Raw genomic sequence first — 24,900 nt, forward strand, 5'->3', positions numbered from 1 at the left:
CAGGCAATCCACTCATCTCAGCCTCCCAAAGGCGCGGGATTACAGGCTAAGCCACCGAGCCTGCCTCATACATTCTTCTGAAATGGCCAATTGAAAGAACAAGTTGCTGTGAGAGCATATTTGCTAAAACTTGAAGACAGTCCTTTGCCCTCAATGTAAGTTTTTTGTTTGTTTACTGTATGATTTTGTATTGCAATAAATAGTCTAAAGTAGTAGTTCCTACTTGTGAAACTGTTCCTCATTCTGGTTTAATTAAATCTATCACTGTTCAAGGGAGCCCACAACCCCTGAGCTGTGGTAACAAGCCTGCCCCCTACTGGTGCAGGTGAGAAAGGCTATGTAAGAATTTAAAGTGGAGGAACCAGTAGGGTCAGAGGGGGCTTCATTCATTATGTGAGCTGCAGCTAAACTTTTGATAATGGGTAGAACTGGCCGGTTGTGGTGGCTCATGCCTGTAATCCAAGCACTTTGGGAGGCCGAGGTGGGAGGATTGCTCGAGCCCAGGAGTTTGAGAATAGCCTAGGCAAAACAGTGAGATCTTGTCTTTACCAAAAATCGCAACATTAGCAGGGCATGGTGGCACATGCCTGTAGTCCCAGTAGCCTCAGCCACTCGGGTGGCTGAGATGTAAGAATTGCCTGAGCCCAGGAGGTCGGGGCTGTGGTGAACGTGATCATGTCACTGCACTCCAGCGTGGGCGACAGAGTGAGACTCCGTCTCAAACAAACATACAAAACCAAAAACGTAGAACTGATGTCCCAGGTAGGGCAGAAAGAGCGGATCTTACAGAAAGACCCAACTCCTATTAAATCTGTGTTTTCTAGTCTGTGAAGACCGACCTGGAGATGACTCACACAGTTTTGCCTTGGTGAAGAGGTGGTGGGTTGGTGATGGAAGAAGGCAGGGGTCGTGATTTCTTGTAAAAAGATATTTCTGGCTGGGTACAAGGGCTTACTCCTGTAATCCCAGCACTTTGGGAGACCAAGGCAGGAAGATTGCTTGAGCCCAGGATTTCAAGATCAGCCTGGTCAACACAGTGAGACCCTCATCACTACACTAAGAAAAAACAAAACATGTTGTTGTGCAGGTGGGCTTTCTCTGAGTCCAGCTTTCCTGATACACACTGCCATCATTCTGATACCAGCCCTCGCCCACTCTGGGCTTAATCACATCTTTCTATGTTTGGGTCAAGGGACTGCCTTGGGTAGACCCATATTATTATTCTAGTTCCATTTGCCCTGCCCAGAAAAAGTGTCTATTACATTGCATTCCTCACTCATCATTAAAATATTTTAAAGGCTTAAGCAATTTTAGAGAAAATGAGCCATTTCCTCTAAATTTTCTCCGTCTTTGCTAATGTACATAGCTACATTAACAAAATTATAATCAACTATTCTTTGTCAACTAACATTATTCTATTTATAATATCTCTAATTCCCATGTTCTTGTCATTTTAAATGGTTAGATGATATTAAGTCATTAACATGGTATCTTTTTTTTTTTTTTTTTTTGAGACAGAGTCTTGCTCTATCGTCAGGTTGGAGTGCAGTGGTATGATCATAGCACACTGAAACGTCGAGTTCCTGGGATCAAGAAATCGTCCCGCCTCAGCTCCCAAGTATCTAGGACTACAGGCACACCACCATGCCTGGCTAATTAAAAAAAAAAAAAGTTTTAGTTAGGGACAGGGTCTTGCTATGTTGCCCAGGCTGGTCTTGAACTGCTGGTCCCAAGTGATCCTCCAGCCTCAGTATCCCAAAGGGTTGGCACGACAGGTTCGAACCACTGCAACTGGCTAATGCTGTAGATTATTTAGTTACTCTCTTACTGTCTGGCTTAAAACAAAACAAAACAAAAAAACCCTAATTTATTTAAAAAGTGATTTAGGATCACTTCCTTGAGGGACAGTTCCCAAAGCAAAAGGTTGTAACAGTTTGTAGTTTTTGCTACACATTTCTTTCCAGACCACGTGACAGAAAGGCCAAACCAATTTACTGTGCTAATGCTGAATAAAACACCACTCACCTACTGAAGTGAAAACAGAAAGTCACTATCAGAACACCCATGCAGAATTAAGTATCCAATACATCAATTGCAACTTCAGGGAATTATCTTGGACCAGCAATCTGTGGTGTCACCCAGTCTGTCCTTTGGCCAATAGTAATAATAATGAAAGATTGTTCTATGTGCCAGGCATTCTACTACCTGATAGCATTTAATTCTTACAATACCCTAAGAGATATACTATTAGTTCCTTTTTTCCACAGATGAGGACACTGAGGTTCAGACAGATAATGAGTTGACCAAGGTCACACAGCTAGGAAACACCAGGTCTGGGGGTATTTTTAAAGCTGTGTCTTAACTCTGAGCTCTACCACCTTGAAATTCTGGAAGATGCTGCTACAGATTGGAAGAGCCAGCAGGACACCTTCCCTCCCCACTGCCCATGGGCATCTCAGCAGGTCACCTGATTCCGCTAGGGAGAAGAAAGAAACACCCTTTAGGTGTTTAGGCAGCTTGTAGGTGTCCGTCAGCATTCCCATGCCACAGTCTGAGACCTCAATGCCAAGGAGCTGGGGACCCCAGGACCAAAGAAAAGAAAAACCAAATCCGATTACTTTTCTGCATTTCCACCAAAGGAAGTCCAGGCCAAGGCCTCAACAGGTGACTGTTTCAAGGCCACCTGCTTTAACATATACATCTTCTACATCCAGGTACAACTCCAGGGAGAAATCCCAGAGACCTGCTGAGCAGCAAGCTTGCAGACATGGACTCTCAGCATTCTAAAAATCCTTGGCTTTGAGGAGCCCTGGTGTCTCTACATTCTTTCCCCTTACTCTCTGAAGATAAAATCCTCCAGGTTCTCCGGCAATTCCACTTCATTGAGCATTCAGAACCCTTCCTTCCCCATACGCTTATTCACGGGGGCATTGTCCTACGTGTGGCATCAATGTCCTGCATTTAAAACCTCAGTACAGATACTTCGCGAATGGCAGGGCCAGCCCCGGACACCCAAGGTGGCTCCACACACCAGTTTTAGAAAGAATTTGTTGGGAATTTTCCAATATGGTTTTAGGGACCAGCTCCCTCCCGGTAGATTTGAGAACCTCAGTCGCTTGTGGCCTGCCATGGTTGTGTAAGCACACTTGCACTTGGGCTTGGGCCAGCACCTGGCTTACTCACTTGACAGCGCCGAATCTCCTTAGCCCCCAGCCTCCGAGAGCAGGTGCTTGGCAAGTCATTAGCGGGCTCCTAGCTCATCAGCAGGTTCTATCTGCTTTAGTAGCTGCAGTTAGGATGCTGTCTACAAAGGATGCCCTGAATGCCAAGGGACCTTCTTCCAAAAGTAAACTGGAGTCGGAGGGAGAGACGCAGAACAGGCACCTTGGCACTGTAAGCTATGCCAGGGGCCCTGCTAGCTGTATCTTGCAACCACTTGGGGAGGTAGGGATCCCCAGTTTACAGCTGGGGAAACAGGCAGACTGAATTTGAGAAATTTGCCCGAAAGCACGAGATGATTAAGTGGAGGAGCTGGGCTAGAACCTGGGCCTGTGGTCTCATTTGCTACTTCTATAGTCAGACACTAAGCGCAGTGCCATGATGGTGAGAGGGGAGTATTGAATCAGCTTTCCTCAGCAGAGGAGGAAATGAAGACACAGGCAAGTCAGGTGATGAAGGCAGGCCGTGAGCCCAGGCAGAGCCATGCCAAGCTGTGTCCTTGCCAGGAGTGCCTGTGAGTGTTTCTGGAGTGCCTGCTCCCTTCTCCGATGGAGTGCCTCTTTAAAAGGTGCCTGGGCCTGAGTAGCAGGGACGTGTTCCTTAAAGAACAGGTGCCTGTCAGCAGTCGACTTATACTGGGTCTTCTATCCTCCTCTTTGTCTTCTTCCCACGGCTGGGCAACATGAGCTATCTGGGGCACTGAGTTCTCTGACAATTGCCAGTGAGGCGGGCGGCCTACACTGCTCCTGCCAGCTCATTTCCCAAGCCCCTTAGGCTCCAGATTGGTCTCTGGTCATCTGGTCACCCCATGCTCATTCATTCAGTTAGGAGGGAAAGCAGCATGTTTTGAGTGAATCAGGCACAGTCCAAGCTATTGGCTTTCCCTTACCGGCTCAAGTAATCTACCCAACAACCCCACCACGTGGTATGATCCTGTTAGCCCTCCTTGTGATAGGGAAATTAAAGCTTAGCAAGATTGTGAAACAAGACCAAGGTTATGCAGCCCTCGGCAGCTGAGAGGAAAGCCCAGGCTTGCCGGGCCCGGAGCCCATGCCCTTTCTACCGTGCCACCTGCCTTTAGAAACCAACTTCTCCAATGATTCTTTAAAAAAGCGTTTCCCATTTTCAGAGCTGCTGTGAAGTCAGGTAACTGAGGGCCCTCTTGATCTTTCCTCTTTTGGTACCACTCCCACTCTCCGCCCCACCGCCTCCTCTTTAATTTGTCATTTATGCTAAGGCGCACATTTCTGGCATCAACTACTGTCGGGCAGGATCTGGGTAGTCCCAGGGGCTTTCCAGGGCCCTGAATATTTCCATCAGCCCCAGGGATGCCCTCACAAGACACCTAGCCTAGCTCAAAGGAGAAACCACAGAAATAGAACATGTGGGGAAGCAAGCACATGGACACGCTGCGAGGGGTACTTTCAAGGGATTACGTTTTTCTGGGGAGCAATCTGGTGATAATAACAGGAACTAAAAAGCATTCACAGCCTTTGATCTGGTAAACTGGTAATGTCAGTTTGGAAAATAGGTCTCAAGGAAAAAAGTTCAAAAGTATTCTCACCAACACTGTTTACCATAGTAAGAAACACTACAAACCACCTGAATGATCCATTATAAAACAACTGAAAATGACAGGTATGAGGGTTAATTGCAATCTAAGAAAATGTGTATGTGACATGGTATGTCCAAGTCCACAATAAAGTAAAAAAAGAAAAATCACAAATAATATGTAAACTCGAATCACTGTTCTATACAAATATTTGGTATATATGAGGATGAGGGGGAAAAGGATGGTTATAGGATGGATTTCTTAATAGGCTCTGTTTTTGTTAAAGCTCTTTGAGTTCACAGAAAAAAAAGATAACAACAGACAAACAACAAAGAAAACAGGTCCACCCAGGTGTGGTGGCTCATGCCTATAATCCCAGCACGTTGGGAGGTGGAGGCAAAAGGGTTGTCTGAGCCCAAGGGGTCAAGATCAGCCTGGGCAACTTGGTGAGACCTCGTCTCTACAATAAATCAAAAAAATTAGCCGGGTATGGTAGCACATGCCTGAGATTCCAGCTACTTGGAAGGCTGAGATAGAAGGATTGCCTGAGTCCAGCAGGTTGAGACTGCAGTGGCCATGAGTGTGCCACTGCACTCCAGCCTGGGCAACAGAGACTCCAACTAAAAAAAAAAAAAAAAAAAAAAGAGAAAGAAAGAAAGAAAAAAAGAAAGAAAGAGGTAGGAATGAGAGAAAAACATGGGTTAAGGACAAACCTCATTCATTCATATGCTCATATTACTATTATTTTTTTAACATTTTCTTGGCACTTACCATGTGCCAGACTCTGGGCTATGAGCACTGGGTTATTACAACAGTGATAAGATAGACACTGCCATTGCTAGACTTTTGTCATCAAGGGCTCCCTCGGGGTGGGGACAGCACTCTCCAGATCCCGGCCCGCTGCCATATTTGTCAGCCTGAGTGGTGGAGAAGGCAGGCTGCTGCCTGAGGGTCCTGGGGGAGTGAACAGCCCTCCCTGGTCTGCTGGACTCCACAGGGGCCAGAACCACAATCTTCTTCATAAATTATGCCCTTCAGGCCGGGCTTGGTGGCTCAGCCTGTAATCCCACGCTTTGGGAGGCCGAGGTGAGTGAATTGCCTGAGCCCGCGGGTTCGAGACCCGCCTGGGCAACTTGTGAGACCCCATTTCTACAATAAATAAAAAAAAATTAGCCAGGCGTGATAGCGCGCGCCTGTAGTTCCAGCTACTTGGAAGGCTGAGGCAGAAGGATCGTCAGAGCACAGCAGGTTGAGGCTGCGGTGGTCGGGAGCGGCCACTGCACTCCAGTCTGAGTGACAGAGTGAGACTCCAACTCAAAAAAAAAAAAAAATTATGCCCTTCATTGCCCCATCTGCGTCCCTCTATCTGGGTCCAGTGGTAGCAGAAGGGTGGACAAGGCATGACACCACATGGTATTACACTTCTCCATCAGAGTATACCTCACCACAACCACCAAACACACACATCACACAAGTCACATGGGTTTAAACACAAGAGTCACCATGGCTTCAGTAAAAACGGGTGACTTCCAGCCTGTGGATAAGCTGTTGAATTCGACCTTAGGATGACACAGCTGACACCTTCCCTGCCCCAGGGCAGTGACAGTTGCGTAGACAGGTGGATAAGGGCATGGGGGAGGCATAGGCCAGGTGGAGTAGGGCATGGGGGAGACGATCCATGAGCTGGGATTTCCAATGTCTAAAATACCCAGATAACAGGACTGAATCTTTCCAGCACTGTCTGAGGCAGCATCAGTGGCCTTTACCCTGGTGCCATGGGCTAAGCAAGCAAAAGCCCTGTCACAGGGATGCCCTGTCCCTGTTCATGCCTCAGGAAGGAAGGCTCCTGAGTGCACGAGGCAGAGAAAATGCCCAGGCCGCACTTACACATAAGAGGACACCTGGTAAGGCAGGGACTCCTTCACTCTAGGGACAGCAGGGTCAGGGTCACCAAATCTGTATTTTTGAAAAGGTCCTGGGGTGAGTTTCATATTCTGCCAGCTTTGAGAGTCACTGGAAGTGTGGACCAAACACTGCTGTCTTTGGAATCAGAAAGATCTGGGCTCAAATCCCAGCCCAGTCACTCATTAGCTCTGTGACTTGGCAAATAACTTAACCCCCTGAGCCCCTGTCTCCTTACCTGTAAAATGGGGACAGTGATATTCATACTGCGGGGTTACAATGGGATAGGAGCCCTTGGAGCACACCGAGTCCCCGTCTTAGCACCCATCCCATGCTGTAACTGCTAGTTTACTAGTCTAAGTGTCCTGTGCCTGGTCACACCTTGAGGGAAGGTGTCCTGTTCACTCTTTTGTCCCTGGCATTTAGCACAGGGTCTCACCATCAAGAGCACACACTCTGTTCACTGTGGAATAAGTGAGTGTTGGGAGGCTGATCACATGTGGAAGGTGGCCACCACAGTGCCAATTCACAAGAGGCACTTAACATAAATTACCCCGATACATGACAATGTACATTAAAAGCAAAAAACAAGTGGAGTGTGGTGACTCACACCTATAATTTCAGCATTTCAGAAGACTGAGGTGGGAGGATTGCTTGAGCACAGGAATTTGAGACCAGCCTGGGCAACACAGCAGGACCCTGTCTCTATTTATTAAAAAAACAAAAAAAAAAACCAAAAAAAGCACAGGTAGCATCTTTCCTCAGTGGGCAGTTCTCAGCCTTCTTCCTGCCTCTGATTTAAATTATTCCATTTCCAAGAATTCTATGGGAGCATGCTTGCTATTTAAGGACCACAGGCTGAGTAGGAGAGGCCACCACTGCTCTACTTCTATCCGTACTGACCTCCAAGTTCAACAACAGCACAGGGTCACGGTCTCTACAATAGAAGGTGCAAAGTCTCAACTCACTGCTGAGCTCACAGTGTCACTCAGAGCCACTCACCCCACAGGCTGTCGTGGTCCCGCAGCAGCCACTAATAACGGAACCATTTCTGTTCTCCTTGGAGTGGCAGTTGGCAGTGGCAAACAGGAAGTTGTCTTGAAGTAGGGTGTGGTTGTGCCCTGTCAACCAACATATGCGTACAGAGACACACACTATTTTTTCCCCCTCCACCCCTTCTCTCTCCCTTCTTTAGAAGCAAAAGGTCTGAGTTATTCTGGTGAAAACACAACTTTTACATGATTTAAATCAACCATCCCTAGCCTACAAACAAAAACCTAGGACAAAAAGGGGCCTAGAACATAGCAAGGGTCTATTTTCCTACTACCAGTCACCCACTTGTGACATTTGGTTAGGAACTGACTGCATGCGTGCGTGTGAATTCCCCCCTTTATTTCTCTGTGGGCACACAGGAAACTCTTGCTAGAAACCAGGCCAGATCTACCGCCAGCATCCCAGCAGGCAGGTGGTCTGCCTGTGGGCCAGCCACCAACGTAGGTTCAGGGCCCATGGTGTGCACACACTGGATAAGGACCACTTGTGAAGAGGAAAAAAGGAAAAACGCAGGGCTCTCGTCTCAAGCAATGTGTACAGTTTGAATAGATCTGACCCAAAACACAAATTACATATATATAAAAAAAACAAAGACAGACAATTGCTGGGGAGATAAATGTGCAGAGTGTCATCTGAGCTGCACATGAACGCTCGGAAGTGGGGGTGATGAGCCAGTAAGGGTCACTGCTGCTGGCTTCCCCGTGTGCTGAGAGGTGTGCTTAAAATTTTCCACTCCACTCCTTTGCAGGCCCGAGGCTTGTGCCTCCAGAAGGGCTGTCCAAAATAGACTGGTCCCCAACCCAGCCTCCTACTCCTGACCTCTTTCTGAGGCAGCGACTCTCCCAGCTCCCCGCCTCAGCCCTGCCTCGGCTCCAGCTCCAGCCCACAGACCAAGAGCACAGTGTCTGTGCGAACACTCATCTTGCTAAATGGATTGTGGGCTGCCAGCACGCTCAGCCTGCCAGGCTCTCTGATCCGTGCCCTGCGCCCAGCCCCGCACCATCCTGTGTGGCCCTCATGCCCTGTGCTCACACTTACACATCCCGGGGAGGCAGTCTTGCCGTTTGGATAAGGAGGCTGAGCCCATGACACGCCGGGCAACGCGACTCATGGTAGTAGACGTTTCCTGGCTCCTGGCTGAGGGCCCTGGCCAGTCAGAACGCACCACTTCCCCTTTAAGAGAGCACGCCCAGATGAGATTAGGGAAAGGCAGAAAGAAAAGCCCGGAACAGTCGGGGTTGTATCCTGAATTTGGCAGATGAACTTGGTTTTCCTGAACCACACACACGAGGTGTGGTCAGGGCAGCAGGCCCCTCAGATGCCAGGAGAGCCAGCGCTGTGTGTGTAGCCCCAGCCTCCCTGCAGGATGGTGGCCTCGCTCAGGCTGTCTGGGCCCCTGGCTGGCCGGCTCTCTGCTCTTGGTGGGAGCTGCTGGCCTCGGTCCCAGTGGCCTGCAGACGCCTCGGGCCTTTCCACTCGCCACCCCCCCCCCACCCAGGGCCTGGCCATCGGATGGGCAGAGTCCACTTCAGTACCTAGCTTTGGAGAGAGCAGAGAGGTCATTATAATGATTGGAAAATACTCTGTGGGACATCGTAACTATTAATTTAAGGAGGGAGTTCTCATTCATTGTGGAGATTTATTCCCTGATCTCGGCAGAGGACAGTAGACTTGGGAGTGGGGGTTCCTACGAAAACAATAATTCACAAAATGCCACATGTTATATGATGCCATGCATATGAACTATCCAGAATAAGTAAGATCATTGAGACAGAAAGCGGATTAGTGGTTGTCAGGGGCTGGCTGGGAGAGGAAGGGGTTGGGAAGTGACTGCCTCATGGGTAGAGGGTCTTCTTTGGGGGTGACAGTTGCACACATTGTGAATGTAGTTAGTCGTACACTTTAAAGTGGTTAATTTTCTGTTATGTACATTTCACCTCGATTAAAAAAAGACAGTACAAAGCGTGTTTTGGGTGTCTCCATCTTCTTCTAGGACCTTCCTGTGTTTCATCCAGTTTCTTCGTAAAACCTGGCTGTTACCTGATGAGTCTGAAGTCAGCCTTAGCTAAGGGGTCCAGGCCTTTAGTAAGGAAAACTGAATACCAACGTCTAAGATCCAAAGGTTTTCCAAGGCTCAGAAGTATGGTTTAGCATTTCCTCACATCATGCGACATAAGCCAGGCCTTGCCTACTTGCTCTTTTGCTTTTTTTTTTTTAGTTGGGAGTAAGACCTCATGTCTATTAAAAAAAAAATCAAAAAAATTAGCCAGGTGTGGGGATGCATGACTGTACTCAGTACTCAGGAGGTTGAAGTGGAAGGATACCTGAGCCCAGGAGGTCGAGGCTGCAGTGAGCTGTGATGGTGCCATTGCACTCCAGCCTAAGTGATAGAGTGAGACCCCCAACCCAAAAAAAAAAAAAAAAAAAAAGAAAAGGAAGTAAGAAAAGGAAAGAAAGAGCAGGGGCAAAAAAATGTTGCCGAATTTAGGCAATCCTGAGTAGCTGGAAATATAGGTATATGCCACCAAGTCCCACTGATTTTTTTTTGGTATGTGTGTAGAGACAAGGTCTTAGTATGCTGCCCAGGCTAGTCTCGAACTCCTGGGCTCAAGCAATTCTCTCGCCTCAGCGTCCATAAGTGCTGGGATTCCAGGCATGAGCCACTGTGTCCGACCCTACTTGCTTTTCATAGGACAGTCTCCTGTGGGGACTGTCCCTTCAGCAGCTTGAAAACAAAGCCAAAGTCAGAGACAGGGAGTCTCTTGTGGGAGAATTATTCAGGGAGAACATGATTTTGGACCTCTGGGCCCTTGGCTTCCTTTTCTTTCCTTCTTGAGAGAATTTCTCCAGAATTGAGGGGAATTAATCAGTTTCTGCTGGGAGGGAGCTATGCTGGCTGATAAAGCAAAAATATTTTTCATAATTCCATTTATTTGGAGGGGAATAAGGAGATGTGAACTGACCATCCACTTGACCAGCCCCACTAGAGGGAGGGTTCAGCCCTCCTTTCTCAGTGAATCGAAGCTTTGGCTGGAGATTGTCTGCTCCAGGAGTTAGGCTGTAAGCCTTGTCCTTCAGACCTGAGGCCAGTGGGTCAAGAGCCCCTGGGCACATTTCCCTCACACAGACTAGGGAGTAGAGGCCTGCTGGATGTTTTGTAAGGCTCAGAAGAAACACAGATGGAAGGCCAGGCCCTACAGCCTGGGAGCCTGAGTCTTTCCAGAGACAAACATGAGCAGCTTTCCTAGCATCTCTGCCAAGAGTTCCAGGATGAACTGGAGAAGAGTGATGGACCAGCTTCCCTTGGGCGAGCTTCCCTTGGGCGAGCTTTCCCAGAGCAATTTGGACCCTTGGGAGCACTGGCCCTAGTCTCTTTCAGTCCTGTTCTCCCTCATCACCTCAGGTGCCTGCATAATGGGGAGGTAGCCTATGTTCTCAGCAAACAGGTGGCTTAAGATAATAAGATGCAATACTTATTCTAGTTTTTGAAGAGCAGCGAGTTTAGAACCATAACTCTAAACACAAAGAAAGGCACACTCAACCCAATCCAAAAATGGGCAAAGGACTTGAACAGACAATTCTCCAAAGGGGAATTTATTATCCAAAAAAAATCTGGAATTATTTTTTGGAGGGCAGATCCCCTGTAGTACAGGCTTCCCTTGCTAGGTAAGTGTTCTAGGAACCCATAGGCATCAGTGTACCAGCTAGTGTTGTTGCGAGAGGCTACGTTCGGCTTCAGTGAATTTCTTTTTTTTTTTTTGAGTTGGAGTCTCCCTCGGTTGCCCAGACTGGAGTGCAGTGGCTGCTCCCAGCCACCTCAGCCTCGACCTGCTGGGCTCCGGCGATCCTTCCGCCTTAGCCTTCCGAGTAGCTGGAATTACAGGCATGCGCCACCACTCCCAGCTGAGTTTTTTTTGATTTATTGTAGAGATGAGGTCTCACTGCCCAGGTGGGTCTCGAACCCGCGGGCGAGGGTAATCCACTCACCTCAGCCTCCCAAAGGCGCGGGATTACAGGCTGAGCCACCGAGCCTGGCTGTGAATTTCTTTTGGAGATTTTTTTCAAAGCGTTTGCCCAGTTCATAATGAGCGATTTACCAGCACACCTGCCCACACCTCCCTGAGTGTTAGCAGTTTTTGACCCCAAACGGCATGACCCTGGTGTCCTTCCCATTCACCTGATCTTGTCCTGAACAACTTTTTTGGTTTTTGTTTTCCTGGATAAACAAAGTCCTCAAAGGGAAGTGTTTCACCAATGTGAAAGAGGTGAAACAAAAATGACAAAAGCACTAAAAGGCATCAAAATGGATGAGTTCAAAAACTGTTTTGAGCTGTGGCAAAAGCATCTTAATGGTTGTAATGCAGCAAAAGGAGAGTACTTTGAAGGCGACCGAAGTTTAAACATGTAAGAATAAAATACACATTTTAATAAATACATTCCGGGTGTTTTGGAGGTCTCTCTTGTACCAATGGCCAACAAGAACAAATGTAAAGATGCTCTCTTCACTAGTCATTAGGGAAACACAAATCAAAATCACAATGAGGTACCACTTCACATTCACTAGGATGGTTATGAACAAGAAGCACACAAAAAGCAAATGGAAAATAACGAGTGTTGGTGAGGATGTGGAGAAAATGGAACCCTTGTGTGCCGTTGATGGGAATGTAAAATGGTGGAGCCTCCATGAAAACCAGTATGGCAATTCCTCAAAAAAAATTAAAAATAGAATCAGTTCACGATCTAGCCGTACCACCTCTGGGTACATACCTAAAAGAACTGAAGAAATATTTGTATGCTCATGTTCATAGCAGTATTATTCACACTAGGCAAAAGGTGGAGGCAACCCAAGTGTCTATCAACAGACAAATGGGTAAACAAAACGTGGTATATACATACAATGGAATGTTATTTAGCCTGAAAAAGACAGAGAATTCTGATACATGCTACAACATGGATGAACTTTGGGGACATTTTGCTAAGTGAAATAAGCCAGTGAAAAAAGAAAAATACTGCATGATTCCACTTATATGAAGTACCTAGAATAGTAAAATTCATAGAGAAAGAACCATGGTTGCCAGGGGTTAGAGGGAATGAGGAATGGGGAGTTTTTTTTGTTTGTGTTTTTGACTCAGAGTCTCATTGTCGCCCAGGCTGGAGTGCAGTGGCCTGATCACGGCTCACAGCAACCTCCACCTCCTGGGCTCAAGTGATCCTTCTGCCTCAGCCCCTTGAGTAGCTGGGACCGAAGGAGTGCACCACCACACCTGGCTTATGTTTTTATTTTTGTAGGGACGAGTTCTTGCTCTATTGCCCAGGCTGGTCTTGAATTCCTGGGCTCAAGCAATCCTCTTACCTCTGTCTCCCAAAGTACTGGAATTACAGATGTGAGTCACTGTGCCCAGCCCAGGAGTTGTTGTTTAATGGGTACAGTGTCAGTTTGCAAGATAAAGAGCTCCACGGATGGATGGTGGCAAAGGCTGCACAACAGTGTGAAGGTACTTAACGCCACAATGGTTAAATAGTTAACAATGGTTAAAATGATACCTTTTATGTTAAGTGTATTTCACCACAATTAAAACCATTTTAATTAAAAAGAGTTAAGAGTTGAATTATCATGTGAGCCAGAAATTCTTCTCCTAGATATATACTCAAAGGAGTTGAAAACAGGTACTCAGACAAACCCTTATACACCAATGTTCACAGCAGCACTACTCAGAAGAGCCAAACATTGGAAACAACTCAAATGCCCATCAATGGATGAGTGGATAAACAAAAATTGGGGTATATACATCTAATGAAATAATATTTAGCCATAAAAAGGAACGGAGCAAGGCACATGCTACAACACAAAGGAATCTCAAAAACATGACGGTAAATGAAGTAAACAGACACAAAAGTCATATGTATAGTATGATACCATTTATATGAAAAGTCTAAACTAGGTAAATTAGAGACAAAAAGCAGATTGGCGGTTGCCAGGGGTTGCAGGTGGGGGGAGGGAGAATAATTGCTCAATGGGTATGAGGTTGTCTCTCTCTCTTTTTTTTTTTTTTTTGAGTTGGAGTCTCACTCCGTCGCCCAGACTGGAGTGCAGTGGCCGCTCCCAGCCACCGCAGCCTTGATCTGCCGGGCTCGGACGATCCTTCCGCCTCAGCCTTCCGAGTAGCTGGAACTACAGGCGTGCGCTACCATGCCCGGCTCATTTTTGATTTATTGTAGAGATGAGGTCTCGCCAAGTTGCCCAGGCGGGTCTCGAACCTGCGGGTTCAGGCAATCCACTCATCTCAGCCTCCCAAAGTGCTGGGATTACAGGCTGAGCCACTGAGCCCGGCTCTCTCTCCTTTTTTTTTGGGAGTCTCACTCTGCTCTCCAGGTTGGAGTGCAGTGGCATGCTCTCAGTCACTGCAGTCTCAACCTGCTGGGCTCAGGTGAGCCTTCTGCCTTAACCTTCCAAATAGCTGGAACCACAGGTATGTGCCATCATGATCAGCTAATTTTTTTATGTATTATAGAGATGGGGTTTTGCCACGTTGCTCAGGCTGGTCTCAAACTCCTGGGTTCAGGCAATCCTCTTGCCTCAGCCTCCCAAAGTGCTGGGATGACAGGTGTGAGCCACCATGCCTGGCCTTTTTTTCTTTATGTTTCTTGCAACAGGACCGTGACCGTGCCATTGCACCTAGGCAAGAGTGTAGTGGCACAGACACGGTTCACTGCAGCCTTGACCTCCTGGGTTCAAGTGATCCTTCCATCTTAGCCTCCTGAGTAGCTGGGACTACAGGCGTGCACCATCACATCTGGTTAAGTTTTTTATTTTTGTTGAGACAAGGTCTCGCTATGTTGCCCAGGCTGGTCTTGAATTCCTGGACTCAAGCAATCCTCTTGCCTCAGCCTTCCAAAGTGTTGGGATTACAGGTATGAGCCACTGTGCCCGGCTGAGGTTTTATTTTGGAGCAATGAAACATTTTGGAACTAGATAGAAGTGATGGTTGCACAACATTGCAAATGTACTAAAATGCCACTGAATTGTTCATTTTAAATGGTTAATTTTACGTTATGTGAATTTTATCTCAATGTATAAAAAAAGGCCCTCAGAAAGTAAGAGAAAGGACAACTCACAGAACAATCAGTTTCAAGATAACTGAGAATTACCCTTAAAACTCTTCTTAGAAAACCGGGCGTGGTGGCTCACGCCTGTAATCCCAGCACTTTGGGAGGCAGAGGTGAGAGGATTGCCTGAGCCCGGGTTCAGGACCAGTTTGGGGAACTTGGATATGGTGGTGCACGCCTATATAGTTCCGGCTACTTGGAAGACTGAGGTGGAAGGATTGCCTGAGCCCAGCAGGTCGAGGCTGCAGTGGCTGTAAGCCTGCCACAGCACTCCAGCCTGGGCGACAAAGTGAGACTCCAACTCAAAAAAAACTAAACAAACAAAAAAACCCCTTCTCGGAACCACTTAAAGGAGGTAATTGTTAAGGTAATTAAGGCAGACAGCAGGATATGGTAAATAGACACTCTAAGATAGCAGTTTCCAAACACTACCAATGTGGGCTCACAAAGAACAGTTAATTTGTTTTAAACAATGATATGCATAAACACACACACACACACACACACACACGCACACACACACACACACATACACACACACACATATACAGATTATTTGCAGTTTATGTCCTCCTTACGTTTCTGTGTTAGGATCTTCATTTATATGTTGATAATGATGACAGATTGGTTGTTAGTCTTTGTTTACTGTTTAGGGGTGTTTCCATAAAAGAGACCATCACTCTTCCAGGACACACACCTCAGACCTTGAAGTCTAAGGCATGGGATTAAGGGACCCTTGGCCAGGCACCTGTAATCCCAGCACTATGGGAGGCTGAGGCAAGAGGCATGGCTGATGTGAGGAATGGTGTGATGAACTGTAATTGTGCTTCTGCACTCCAGCCTGGGTGACAGAGCAAGACCCTGACTCAAAAACAAACAGAAACACACACACACACACACACATACACAAAACTATTTCTCACAAAACATTTTCACTCCTCTTTTTATCTTGTTTCAGAGTTTTGAGACCAGCATGGGCAATTTGGTGATACCTCATCTCTATAATAAATCAAAAAATTAGCCACGTGTGGTACATGCCAATAGTCCCAACTACTCTGGAGGCTGAGGTGGAAGGACCACCTGAGCCCAGAAGGTCAAGGCTGCAGTAAGCTGAGATCATGCCACTGCACTTAAGCCTGGGCGACAGAGTGAGACCTCCAACTCAAAAAACAAAACAAAACAAAAAGACTCTCAATAGGGGAGAGAGAGCCCCGCTGGCAACCATTTCCTGCTAACCTCTGCCGCCCTGTCCCAGGGACTGCAGCTGCTCACCCATAGTCCTGCCCAGGGTCTTGGGATCATTTTGGACCTTGAGCCATGAGCATAATTCATTCTCCCTCCCAATCGACCACCTGAAAAGTGCCCTGCCTGTCGTTCTTCTGAATCCCCATTCACAATGTGGACAAGGATGGGTTCAATCAGGTAACTTGATATGTCTGCTAGGGTACCAGTGACCTGTGAACAGCACTCTTGAGGTGTGGCTGTCCTGAACCACCTGCCATTCAGAACAGGTGTGGCATTTAGCCCACATGTCTTCATTTTCCTGGTTAGGATCTCATAGGTGGCTTTGACAAATGGGGCTAACGATAGACCTCTCTCCTACTGCTGGTTGTGAGGCTGAAGCAGCAAACTCTCTGAGCAGGGCATTAGCCACAGTAATGTGCCTTTATGACTGACAAGAGATATAATAATCATAATGGCTTTCCAATTCCCACACAAACTATCTTCCTTACTGGCAACCAAATAAAGACATTGGGCAGCTGAAATCATAGGAGGAACACTGGTGTCCAAGAGCTGGAGTCCTAATCCTGGCTCTCCTTCCAGAAGGTTCATGCTCGGAGGTCTACAATACCTGCCCCTTTAGGGTAATAGGAGGAGTCAATGAAATCAGTCAAGGCTTCAAAGCTGAGCCAGGCTATGCAAACATACAAGAATAGTATTAGGATGACTGCTGTTATAAATAAGTAAAAAATACCATTTCCATGGGCAGAAACCTGCCTGGTGAGCCAAGAGGAACCCAAAGATGTGTTCAGGCTGCCAGACAGGACAGGTTCTTCAGCACACAGCAACTGGCCCGCTGCAATGCACAGATTCCCGTTCTCCTCACCTCCTCTCTCATCTCAGACCAGAGCCAAGCTGTTTATAAAAGAATGGCGCTTTTATAAAAGAATGGGTAATGGCGCTTCCCACCACACTGGCAGATGGGGCCCCTCAGCCTGCAGGGACACACTGTCTCTCCATGTTCCCCTTGTGGAGACCAGGACCTGAGTGAGTAATTGGTCCTGGCAGGTGATGAAGGGCCGGGAGGGAGGGTTGCTTTCCCCTGTGGCTCGAACCCAACTAATCCCTGGGCTTCTGTCCTGGATGGAGGTTTCTAAGAACATCAGGCTTCAGGCTCTGACATTCTCAGGGTGGGCCCCTGAAACCCTGTTCTCATCTTTGCTGAGGATGTTTGTGTCCTCAGTAAAGAAGAAATGGTCTTCACTAAAAAAAGATCTTGGAAACATTTTGCAAAGTGCTGTCAGAGGCCACCTGTTGGCTGCTAGTATCTCAGGGTCAAAGATATCCCACGGCAGGGGAAGAAGGAGAGGAACTGGCATGGCCAACCACAGGCCCCTGGGAAAAGAGCAGCGGTCAAAACAGGAGGCAATAACTGGCATTGATAAATTCTTCTCTCTTAGTCCATCTAAGGTGGCTTTCCCAACCTCCAGGGGGAATGAACACTCAGAGCAGATTGAAAATACATATAGACAGATGCTCCCTGACTTACGATGGGGTCACGTTCCAATAAACCCATCATAAATTGAAAATACTGTAAGTTGAAAACCTACTGACCATCATCATAACTTGGCCTGGCTTACCTTAGACGTGCTCAAAACACTTACATCAGCCTACAGTTGGGCAAAATCCCTTAACACAAAACCTGCTTCATAATAAAGTAACGAATATTTCATGTAATTTATTGAGCACTGAAAATGAGAAGCAAGCCGGGCTCGGTGGCTCAGCCTGTAATCCTGCGCTTTGGGAGGCTGAGGTGAGTAGATTGTCTGAGCCTGAGGGTTCGAGACCTGCCTGGGGAACTTGGCGAGACCTCATCTTTACAATAAATCAAAAAATTAGCCGGGTGTGGTAGCATACACCTGTAGTTCCGGCTACTTGGAAGGCTGAGACGGAAGGATCACCAGAGCCCAGCAGGTCGAGGCTGCGGTGGCCAGGAGTGGCCACTGCACTCTAGTCTGGGTGACAGAGTGAGACTCCAACTCAAAAAAAAAAAAAGAAAATGAAAAGCAGAATGGTTGTGTGTATATGTGAAGGCCGTCTTCCACTGAACGTGGATCGCTTTTGCACCCTGTGAAACAGAAAGATCGTAAGTCAAACCATCGTAAGGCAGGGACCGTCTGTATCTATATGTAATTGTTGGCAAGACACGGAGAGGATTATGCCAGTGAATCTATTAACAGATCAGGGAGCTGGCCCAGAAAGGAGCTGGGAGGAAGAGCCCTGGAAGGGAAGGTAACAATTCTTGACAGATAATTTCTGGAGCCTACTGGTCCACAAGCTACCCTTACTCAACCTACCCATCCAAGAGTTTCTCTCAAGATGGGTGGGTTGCCGCAGTCATCTAAGAATCATTACAGGACACATGAAAGCTAACTCAGACTTGCGTAGACACTGGCGACTGTTTCCTGTGACTTTTAAACATATTCCTGTCTTTCTCTTGTTGCATTTCCTCTGACTATACACCCACGTAGAGAGAACTGCCTGGCTTCATACGCCCATGCATGCAGCAACCAGCTCTCTACCTCAGGGAGACTACTGTGGTGTTCTGGTACTGCTATGTAATGGACCCGAGGCAGGACCAGCTTCCATTTATTGGTGTTATCGGCTAAGTTAAAATTCATATGTTGAAAGCCTAACCCCTAGTTTTTGAGAACGTAATCACATTTGGAGAGAAGGTCTTTGAAGAAGGTCTTTGAATCACCTTTGAAGAGGTGATTAAGTTAAAACGAGGCCACTAGGATGGTACCCTAATCCGGTGTGACTGGTGTCCTTATTAAGAGGAAAAGACCAGCCGGGCTTGGTGGCTCAGCCTGTAATCCCATGCCTTGGGAGGCTGAGGTGAGTGGATTGCCTGAGCCCACAGGTTTGAGACCCACCTGGGCAACTTGGTGAGACCTCATCTCTACAATAAATCAAAAAAAAAAAAAAAAAAAAAGAGGAAAAGACCCCAAGGACACAAGTGCAGAGGGACAGCCAGGTGAAGAGTAGAAAGCAAGCCAAGGTGAGGCCTCAGGAGAAACCAAACCTGCTGGCATCTTAATCTGAGACTTCTAGCTTCCAGAACTGTGAGAAAATAAACTTTGGTTGTTTAAGCCACCCAGTCTGTTTAACCAACCCTGCTGGCACCTTAATCTGGGACTTCCAGGTTCCAGAATTGTGAGAAAATAAACTTTGGCTGTTTAAACCACCCAGTCTTTATTTTGGTTGTTTAAGCCACTCAGGCTTTATTTTGTTATGACTGCACTGGAAAATTAATACAATTGGTTTATCTAAAAACCACTCACGTTCACCAGATCAGAGACAAAAAGCATGGTGTGGAGGGCAGAAGACAAGTAGCAGCTCAAATGCATCCTCCTTGTTGATCTGAGGCTTAGCAAGGTAAGGTGGAGGCAATCTGCAAAGTCAGCCGGCCCTGGAGACCTGAGGCTGGACCAGGTCAGCAGCTGGTCAGAAAGGGTGTGGCTCCAGGCCATAGCCTGGGAGTAACCAACTCATTTTATCAGCTTACTTTCTTGCTTGGTCTCTTAACCTAAGAGTCATCTGATTACCCGTTCTGATGAATCTATATGCCATTGCTGTTTTAGAAAAGATAGAACCTTGGGGACAAGGGAACTAATGGCAGAGCAAGGTGGCCACCAGTACTCTCACAGATTTGCACAGGCCATGTGGCCCATTGCTGCGGGAATTCCCTGAACTCCAGGTTGGACGTTTTGGCCCTCCTTCAGACTCCTGTACCCCACCAGACCCTGGGATTCCCACTGAGTGTGGGGTGGGCAGAGCCACTCCCCTGGGGCCAGGAGAGGAGGTGGACTCACAAATGCTCACAGCTGCCAAGAGGCCCAGACACTCCAGATCAATTACAATCAGTCGGCATATATGATGTTAAACTCGCTCTGGACTGGGCAGGAGGAGGAATCAAAGCTGGGGAGGAGGGGGTTTCAAAGGTACTGGCAGGCTGATGTCTGGAAGGTCTAGGAGGGGGGACGCGCTCCAGGAGACAGAGCTGAGGGGCCTTCACTTTCCCAAGGATGCAGAGTGGGCGGGTTTCGCCCATTCAAATGCAAAAGCCTTTCAGTATTCACTGCCATTCCTCCCAGCTCCAACAAAAAGGCCTGTAGGTTCTCTTCAGACTCTTCATTCACTCTGGCCACGGGGTTATTCACCCAGTGGGGTGGGAGCTCCCATAATCACTGCTAGCTGAGATGCACACCTCAAACCTGAGGCCTTCAGAAGGTGGGCTTCAAATCCTCCCCATTCCTACCTGACAGACTGGAACAGGGGCCCCACCCACGAGGACAGATTTGAATCAAATTAGAACAAAGGGTTTCTTAGCATCTTGTTGTGGCCGGTTCCCCTGTGTGGACGGGGCAACAAGGAGACAAAGGTCTGCTGGATATGTCTGGGCCTGAGTTCTAAGCTTCTCAGCTCCACGGTGCGAGCCAGTCTCCCTCGCCAGCCTTTTCACGGAGCAAAGGGCTCGACCTGTCCCCTGCCAGCTCAGTGGGGCCAGCGTGAAAAAGAACAGGGCACACTCTAAACTGCCAAAGACCGAAAGCAAGCAAGACTCATGATGACTCTTTGCAGGTTAGAGGAGACAAAATAAAAAAAGCACTTTCATACAATGAGAGAAGCGTGGAGGAGGAAAAGAAATCCGCTTTTGACAGCACTCAGCGGTTATAACCATGTCAAGCCTCGGCCTAGTGGTCACATTTACAACCTTGGAAATTTCCGTTTCCGCTGTCCGTTCTCATTTGTGTGTGAGTCAGTGATGATGGGGGGTGGGGAGGGGGAGGTTTGCACCCATCTGCCTAGGACCCAAGGACCTGGATCAAAGCAGAAGGCCTTCCACGCAGCCTAAATGTTTATCGTCATCTCCCCTCCTTTTCGATTTGTTTGGTTTAAAATATTTAACCCAAGGCACAATGAAGTGTCTCATTTACAGCATTCTCCTGGACCATTAGACTGGGACTCCACACTCATTATGCTGATGAACGCGCTACTTACGCATGCAAATTCCAGGAGCCGCAGACTCAGGGATGGGAGGTGCTCAAGGTACGCTATCAAGGGCTGATTTAATTACACAGCCATTCAGTGGGCAAAGCAGAGCAATTTTTAGCCAACTGTTCTAGTAAATATTATGGAAAACCCTTTTATAGAGTGCTAATTCTGGCTTAGTGTTTTCACTAGGCTTTAGTTCTTATTAAAACATGCATACGGTTTTCTGAAGATGCTACCTCCAGGTCAGAAAATCGCAGGGACCATGCATTCGCTGGTGTGCCATCTTGCAGTTGGTTAACTTTTTAAAAAATGTCACAAACATTTGAGGATCACTGTCATTTAGGTGGGGATGAACTTCAAGACCCAGGAACTTTCCTGAGGGCATCCTCCCCCCCCCTTGACTCAAGAGTCCTGCTGACCAGCTCCGAGGCAAGTTTCAGGGCGCCAGATGACACTGCTCCTTCGAGTTTGACAAAACAACCACTGTAAACTCATTTCGGACATTTGAAACAATACTCAATCACTGCATCCACCCTTGAGGAGCGCCGCAGAGGAAATGGCATCATTACTTTCATTTTACTCCGACCAAAGGAAAACAACACATCCTAAGACAATTATCAGGATATCTGAATGCCGCGGCTGGAGAGCACGCTCCGGAATGTTTATCAAGTGACCTCTACGAGAAGTACATTTGTAAGAGCTAAAATAACCCTCTTCTGCACATGCACTGCCGTTTCAATAAGTGCAGAAACAAATTTCACTTTCCACAGTTGGAACAGAAACTCTCATGCATCCCCGTTTCTTCAAAAAAATTCTATAAATAACCCAGGATCAGCAAAATTATGCAAAACATCCTGCTAGGAGAAGAAATGTAAACTCAAACCACTTACAGAGAGACTCAGGCTGCCAACTTAATCTGATGCTACGACGACTGTAAACATGTTGTACTTTTGGAACCTGAAGCGATCCACATTAGCACGGATGCCATCGGAAAAGAGGAAAAAAAAAAAAAAGAAGAAAAGAAAAAAATCGCAACAACTAAACAACAACAAAAGCCCAGCCCCAAAACAGAGCAACGTGATTCGGTATTCTGCACGGTGCACGGCCCGACAGCCGACCAGCTGCAGTCAATACCAGCTCGCCGGGCTCGCACACGCCAACTGTTTTGACTACAGGCACTTGTTAAACACAGAGTTTCAGGTCCTACCAGTTGGACACCAGAAGTTCATAGAACTGACCGAGTGCCAAGAACAACAAGCACAGAAAGCGAAACGGCTGCCTCGTGCGAGTGTTTTTTGTTAACTGTTTATGCAAGCCTCAAAGCAATCGGGTAACAATTACGAATAATAAAAAAAAAACTTAAATAACAAAAGCAAAAGATTACCACCTTGAAGGAAGTGTAGATATTGGTAGATAAAGGACAGACGTCAAGCTATTTTATTGGTGGGGTGGGTGGGTAGTTTTCAGAGAGAAACGGGGGGGTGGGGGAGGGGCAGGTGTCACATGACACACTGCGGTTATTAGCAGAAGGAACTGGGTGCTTCCTCAATTGAAGCATCTTTTACTTAGAGATTGACTTAAGAGATTCTGCAAATGCTAAGGTATTGGCACACATCTGAGGGTGACTCCCGAAGCACTGAAATTTGGAAGTTGGTAACCCCCCCACCCCCGGGAGAAAAAACAAACATGCTTAATGAATTTTTCAAGACATTAGAAAAGGACTTCCAAGTTCCCTGCCCAGTGTGGTGAGGCCATTGAGACACACAGGAAGCCAACAGGAGCTGGTGTGGGGACAGGGGAGACAGTGTCCCAGGCTGTTTCTGACTATTCCAGACCAGATCCTGGGAAAGGCTTCCTATCCCTTTTTGAGTTTAGGGCTGGTGGGAACCCCCTTTCTTTTTGATCGGAACTGGAGTCTCTATGCTGACCCATCGGTGACAGTGAATAGTCTTTCACCTGGCAAAATAAGATAAAAAGGAATACTTCTTAAATTGTTTATTTCACAAGGTTTTCCATTTCATTCCCAGGATGCATCAAGTGGTAAGTATATATTTCTTTTCTTTTTTTCTAAATAGAGACGGGGCTTTCCCTATGTTGTCCAGGATGGTCTCGAAAGCGTTCTTTCCACCTCAGCCTCCCAAAGTGTTGGGATTGCAGGCATGAGCCACTGGGCTCGGTGGCTCAGCCTGCAATCCCGCGCTTTGGGAGGTCGAGGTGAGTGAATTGCCTGAGCCCGCGGGTTCAAGGCCCGCCTGGGCAACTTGGCGAGACCTCATCTCTATAATAAAATCAAAAAATTAGCTGAGTGTGGTAGCGCGCGCCTGTAGTTCCAGCTACTTGGAAGGCTGAGGTGGAAGGATCGCCGGAGCACAGCAGGTCAAGGCTGCCACTGCACTCCAGTCTGGGTGAGAGAGAGACTCCAACTCAGACAAACAAACAAACAAAAAAACCTAATGCCTATCTATCTGTCTACCTACCTACCTATCAATTATCATCTAGTTATCTAATTATCAATCACTGTCATCTATCAACTTTCTTTCTTCCATATATCTATGTGATATGAAGGATAAAATGTCACCCCTTTCTTACCCCACAGATTTTGGTGGAAAAAGAAACAAGTTGTTTGGGAAAGCTGTGACCGTGGGCTAGGTTCAAGTTTATTCTGGAGAGTAAAGGTTGCTTCTCTGGTTTTAGGGGTCACCAGTGCCATGGTGGTGCCCCCTCCCATCCAAAGTAACTCACATTTGATTACCCATTATGTATAGAAACTGTTTCACTGGGATCTGAGACGGAGCCACTCTGGAGTGAAACACAGCAGTTGCTGACAGATTATGGGGGAAGAGCAAGGGCAATTTAGAGCATCCAAGGGGATGAGAAGAAGGCAGGGGTGGGGAGAGGAGGATGATGGAAGGCACGGAGCTGGGGGGAAGGTTCAGGTCCCTAGAAGTGAGTCTTCAGGCAGCCCTGGCCTCAGGGTAGGCAACTGACACCTTGCAGCAACCCCAGAACTTCTGTGAGTAAAACTTCACAGGTTGCCGGGCTGGGTGGCTCAGTCTGTAATCCCGCGCCTTGGGAGGCCGAGGTGAATGGATTGCCTGAGCCTGCGGGTTCGAGACCCACCGAGATCTTGGCGAGATCTCATCTCTACAATAAATCAAAATGAGCCGGGCATAGTAGCGAGCGCCTGTAGTTGCAGCTACTTGGAAGGTTGAGGTGGAAGGATCGCTGGAGCCCAGCAGGTCGAGGCTGCGGTGGCCGGGAGCGGCCACTGCACTCCAGTCTGGGTGAGAGTGAGACTCCGACTCAAAAACAAAAACAAAAACAAAAAACAAAAAAACTTCACAGGCTGGGTGAGATGGCTCAACACCTATAATCACAGCACTTTGGGAAGCCAAGGTGGAGGTCGTGTAAGCTCAGGAATTCGACATAATGAGACTTCCCTTCTACAAAAATAAAAAAATTAGCTGGGCATGGTAGCATGTGCCTGCAGTCCTAGCTACTAGGGAGGCTGAGGAGGGAGGATCATCTGAGCCCGGGAGGCCGAGGCTGTGGTGAGTTGTGATTGTGCTGCTGCATACAGCCTGGGCAACAGAGTGAGACCCCTGACTCAAAAAACAAAAACAACTTCCCTCCCCTCAAAAAAAACCCTCTACGGTTTATGTGTCTCCTTTATGCGCATTACATTATTTGATCTTGAGAAATATCCTGCAAGATGGAAAAGACTGTTATTATCACCCCCAGTTTATGAAGGAGGGAAAACTGAGGCTCAGAGAAACCTATGACTTCCC

At 47.3% G+C, this 24,900-nt stretch overlaps 1 protein-coding gene across 7 annotated transcripts in view; it reads right to left on the bottom strand.

Moving 5' to 3' along the window:
• The window catches only part of ATXN7L1 (ataxin 7 like 1), a 270,235-nt gene that overhangs the window by 59,865 nt on the left and 185,470 nt on the right, over positions 1–24,900 (bottom strand). Inside the window, exons 1-2 of one of the 7 annotated variants that reach the window (XM_021719448.1) lie at positions 8,765–8,920; positions 7,676–7,794 (exon numbers count right to left, since the gene is read on the bottom strand). The exons of 4 other annotated variants lie outside the window; for them this stretch is intronic. The gene's annotated coding sequence lies outside the window, so the exon portion shown is untranslated. Of the gene's footprint in view, positions 1–7,675; positions 7,795–8,764; positions 8,921–22,002; positions 22,120–24,900 lie in introns of those variants that run through there. 2 more of the 7 variants (XM_008071766.2, XM_008071765.1) reach the window with 2 other exon arrangements.

Source organism: Carlito syrichta, unplaced genomic scaffold, assembly GCF_000164805.1.
Source record: "Carlito syrichta isolate Samal-C Ts95f unplaced genomic scaffold, Tarsius_syrichta-2.0.1 Scaffold314713, whole genome shotgun sequence".
NCBI lineage: Eukaryota > Metazoa > Chordata > Mammalia > Primates > Tarsiidae > Carlito > Carlito syrichta.